Source organism: Primulina eburnea, chromosome 1 (genome assembly GCF_022965805.1).
Source record: "Primulina eburnea isolate SZY01 chromosome 1, ASM2296580v1, whole genome shotgun sequence".
In the NCBI taxonomy this organism is placed as follows: Eukaryota; Viridiplantae; Streptophyta; class Magnoliopsida; order Lamiales; family Gesneriaceae; genus Primulina; species Primulina eburnea.
The window spans coordinates 10,933,017-10,939,016 of record NC_133101.1 but is presented as its reverse complement, the minus strand read 5'-3'; positions in this window follow the sequence as shown (position 1 = coordinate 10,939,016).

Here is a 6,000-nt window from a genome sequence, read left to right as displayed (position 1 = left end):
ATGATTCCCATGTTATTCAACCAGACGAGACTGAGCTGGATGAGACATTGAGTTATGTCGAGAAACCGATTCGGATTATCGATCGTAAAGAAAAACAGCTCAGAACAAAGATGATTCCTCTTGTGAAAGTTCAATGGACTCGTCATGGTATTGAAGAAGCCACTTGGGAGACTGAATCAGACATGAGACAGGAATTCCCAGAGTTATTCCACTGATGTGAATTTACTATTTCAGTTCTGATATGATTGCATAGGATATGATTGCTAAGGGGAATTTCGGTTTCTGTCTCGGGAAGGTGGAGGAAAGAAATCTGAATTTTATATATATATCACATGCAACCTTCGTACGTGGCAATCTCCCAAATTTTGCCAATTTTCTCAAAATTTACGAAAATGCCATTGTCTCCATAATTACGAAAATGCCATTTTCCTCCAATAATTACGAAAATGCCATTGCCTCCCATAATTACGAAAATGCCATTTTACTCCAATAATTACTAAAATGCCATCCGAAAATTAAAATCAATGATGACATCTTGGGCCTTACAATTCTCCCCCTCTGAGACACGATTTCGTCCTCGAACTCTCAAGCAGTTCTTCATTCACTAGAATTGTGGTTGTGCAAAATCCGTCCGTCTGATTTTGAATCCGACTTCGGTACCGAGTTCCTAGCGACGTAGGCTACAACTGGACGTAAGTTTTGCTACGTTTTGACATGTCTTGAAATTATGATATTGTCAGAATTGAATGGAACTCATATATGATGTGCTTGACATGTTAGACATCGTAGAATCGAAGTCAGATTAAGAAATAGACTGATTACGGAATTGTTATGATTTTCTGATAATAATCAGTTGATACCGGACAGATTTGGAGTATGGATTGAGTAGGGATTGTACTGGATATAGGTTATAGATTGTAACTATTATCTGGTGAATTGGTATAGACGGGGATATTGGAATGGTACCGTTATGCCGTTGATTTTGAATTAAATCAAGAATTATCAGATTGTTATTGATTCGAGTGGTATATTGACATAAGATTATTCATATTGTCATTACCAGACAGACTGTGAATTCAGGACTTCGACTGAGCAGGAAACCGAGACTGCAACGAAAGGTATAAGTCAATGTGGTATTGGGAGATGGACTTGAGTCGGCTTGGACTTGGGTTTCCTAAATCACATACTTTATTTATTGCATTGATATTTGCATTTATTTGATTAATATACTTGTTCTCTTGATATTTAGACAACAGGTATTAGTCGAACTGTCTTGTGACACACCGTGCCGGATAGTGGTGGTATCGCCACGGCACATTGCACGATGTCACAAGATAGGATGCTAGCGATAGAGCTACAGTCCATGACGGATAGGTCAGGACACTGGATGTATGGTTATATCGAGTAATGGAATTCATTACGGAATTCGATATAGGAACACCATATTTGGTTATATCGAGTAAAGGGGTTGGAATTCTTCTATTACGGAATTCGATATAGGAATACCGGGGCACTGGTTATATCGAGTAATAAATATTATGGTTCCCTCCTTTACGGAATTCGATATAGGAATACCACATCTGGAAACCGGGATCCCTAGACTAGGATTGAGTCTAGTCTTAAACGATGTAGCTACGAGTATTGTAGATTTTTGTTTATGTTTCGGAGTATGATACATATTCATGTTACCTGATTACATGCTTTATATTGTTTATATGATTGCATGTTTCATTGATTTATACTGGGGATTATATTCTCACCGGTATATCCGGCTGTTGTCTTGTCTGTATGTGTACTTGACAACAGGTGGGACAGGTTCAGGGTCGAGGAGATGAAGAGCTAGATCGTGATTAGAGTGGTGGCACCGGACTTGGACTAGAAGTAGGGTTAAACACTTGACTTTAGTTTAAACCCTAGTTTGAATAAATGTTTGTGATACAGGAGTTGTATTTTATATATATACTGATATGTATATATGGTTTGATTTCACTACGTTCCGCATTTTAAAACAAAAAAATTTAGACCCTGTTTTAATTGATTATTAGTCCCAATTATGATTAAGAACTTGATTAGCGTCCGGGTCCCCACAAACTATGTCGTCGAAGGTGAAATAAATATATTGTTGAATAAGAACATGAATGTGAATTTAAACAAAATTGTTAGATAATAAAAACATGTACCATGTGAGTTCTGAGCCCAAGAAATAGTCGTGGGAGAATGTGTACTTGTGCTTTGTCGCCAGTCAGGAGTCCACAATGATGGTTCATCATCTACATCATCGTCTTTCGGTCGTCGCCTTCTGTTTGAAGACCTAGCATGATGATGTTGTTGCTCGGGTGTTCTGAAGGACATTTCATAGAGTAACTCACCGGTCTGGATATTATTTTTACAACTTCGGCTAATGTTTCACGCAGTTGATCGTCAACAAAGAGTCCTCCAAACAAATTCCTTAAAATCGATGCTCAATCTCTCTAATATAAAATGAAAATAAAAAACTTATCAAACACACGAGTAATAAATTGTAATAGAATAATGCAAAGTGCTGAAAATAAATTGTTTAACAAAACTTACCACAACACGTCTGAAATATGCATCTTCGGGCTAATAACCGTAATCGATTTGTTGCGGCTCGATAGGAAATATGAAATGCTGAGTTATAGAATCATACCATGTTTCATATTTATATATCATGCTATAATTTTCAACCAATTTACTCTCAACGATCAAATTATGACAATTTTCCCATGCATCCACCATTAGTATATGATGTTTGACCCAATCGTAATTTTTGCGTCCTCGTCTTGAGCACTCATGTAAATGATCTCCATCAAGTGCTGGTATTTGAATGTTTTGTGACATTCCAAATTGCCGAAGAACTCGATTTGGGCGATGCATATCCACAATGTTAAAACATATCAATGAGCACACACTTCGCCAGATAGTGTGATGTCTACATTCTAAGGGCAATGACAAAAAAACCACAACTTCGAGGTCGTAAACAAGCCATTTGAACTACAATTAATGAAAAAAACGAATCATATACCCAAGTGATAATATATGACATATATGAAATTTATAGTTTATATAATGTAAACATCTGACAATCTCCGATCTTATCAATTACATCACGAATGATTCGCACATAGTGTGTAAGTGTATGTGTCCATGTGAATACATTTTTCCATTTGCATGTACATTAAATGCGTAATACTATAAAATAAAGATGACGTTATCAATTTTATATCATATGTTGCATTTATTACCTTGCTCCATATGGTGAAATTAGAAGAATATTATCACCGTTGTTTTGATTTTCAGGTCGAGCGATTAGGTTGTATCATAAGCGTTCAGGACATAGAGGAATCATTCTTGACCATGTCTAAATCTACAAAACAATTGAGTTTAATAAATGTGTACCAAAAACGAGTATATATTGAAATAAATTTTTTAAATAAATATACCTGTATTTTGTATAATTTTCTTGTTTTCTTGATCCAGATGCGGAATACAACTCGTGATATATATATATATGCAAGTACAACACTTTTCCAACTATAGCTACGAACCTTATGCATATCTTGCAGAAAATTCAAGTACAACAGTTTGACCGCACAAGCTTTAGAATCAGGTAACATACAACCACCGATAACCAACATCACAACACATCGGGAGTATTGTCTCACTTCTATGTCTGTACTATTTTCATCAAGTACTGTTTGTGTACAGTGTAAGTACAGAGTAGTCAAATTTAAACTATTGAATATGAAGTCTGCCACAAGTAACAAAAAACCTAACCAATCATAACAATAAACTTGTCATACAGTAAACTTGCATGATACATCAGTCCCGATGATAGGATCACCATCAACATTTAGCCCCTAAATTAACGCAACATCTTGTAGTGTGATTGTGGCCTCGCTAACTCGAATGTGGAAAATATGAGTTTCTTGACACTATACTTTCACAAGAGCAGTTATCAAATGATTATCATAAGCACAATCACCACAAAAGAGGATGTCGTAAAAGCTCATTTCGTGTAGACATGAACATACACAATGGTGTAGTATACCACTTTTCTACAATTCCCAAATTAAATTATTTGATCGATGCACTCTTAGGGTGTTATCCAAGTTTTTATGCATAATAAAATTAGATATATGTATTTGTTGATGATAAAGAACAATAGCATCAACAAGTCCAAAATGTAATAACATCCTATAATCGAATATTATTATTATTATTATGATCATCATCATCATCATCATCTATCACAATATTGTCTAAAAAACAACTACAATATTAATTATCAAAACAATTATAATATAAAATATTAACTATAAGTAAAAAATAATGAATACACTAAGATTAATATTTTTACAATCTACGAGTTTTGGAAGTCTTCCTTCCTTCTCATAGTGCTAGGATGAAAAAAGGAATAGCTAATCTTTCGCCGCTACGATCTTGCTTTCTCTTAAGAAATGACCGTTTTCGCCCCCCTTTCGGTAATGCCGCATCTGAGAATAAAAGTACTATATGCTTTCACGCACCCTTTAGAGTATATACATATGTCGTTCTCTAGTACTCTTACTAGAGGGATCCATTGATTAAGGTTGTGGCAATATTGTACCTTGTTTTATAACATCTCTCTAAGGTAACGTTTGGTTGGGGTGATTGGGTAGGATAGATAATTTTATCCTACTCTATCCGGCGTTTAGTTGGGGTGATTATTTAACCAAGTCAATCCCTCCTATGAATGATTAGGTTATATTAGGTAGGTTAAAATAATACCTCCTCACCCCCTAGGATTATTTATCCCACTCTTAATACCTCCTATTTTTCCAATTTTACCCTTCTTCTAAATTCAAACTCACCACCACTTCCCGCCTAAAATCAAACTTACCACCACTTCCCGCCACCGACTGCCGCCTCCACAACCGCCGCCGGCCGACCACCGGTCGACCGCCGACGGACCGCCAACCGCGGCCGAGCACCGGCCGACAGGCGATGGACCTGTTTAGCGACGGTTTGTAAAAAACCGTCGCAAATAGCGACGGTTTTTTTTTCAAACGGTAGCTAAATGTCAAATTTTTTAGTAACTAAAATAATTCAAAACCAGATCGGCGACGGTTTCTAAAAAACAGTCGCTAATAGCGACAGTTTTTAAAATCCGTCGCTAATTTTCCGGAAGGGGAAGGGCAATTTCGTCTTTTCATCCAAAAATTCAAAATTATCCCACACTTAAAAATCTTACCAAACATAATATTATTTTACAACATATATTACAATCCTACCAAAATCATTTTCTTTATCATTTACGTACTAATCATTAGTTTATCCTATCCTTCCAACCAAACACAGCCTAAGTGAATTCAAACATGGGTACACATATAAAATTCCTACGAATATTTTAATAAATAAAGTTTATATACATACCCAGATTTAAATTTTTATATTGAAATTTATTGACATGAAAAACTCAAAATACTAGTATTGACAATCTAAATAAAATCAAATAAAAAAGCTAACTTAAGTTAGCTTAATATATTAAATAAAATATAATAAAATTATTATTCTATTATTAATATAATTAATAGTTTGAAAATCTACGCAAACAATAATAATAACAAACACATAATAATTTAAAGATATATAGATACTAATAAATATTTGACTGTGTCAAAATACAAACATTTTTTAAAAAAATATTAGTGTCACACTCTCTAAAAGGGATCGACTTAATTTTTTTTCCAAAAAAAAAAATTAATTAAGACATCTCTGATAAGAGGGGGTGACTTGATTAAGTTGTAATAAATTTTCAAATCTATCTTAAACAATTAAATTAATCTAATATTATTGTAGTTAATATATATAATTGGAGAGTGTATTTTATTAAAATATTTAAGAATGTTCATTTATTATTATTTTTTTAAAAAAATAACACAAGTCGCGGTTTTTAAAACAAGCAACTTAACAAAAATATACATAAAAAACATATTATAT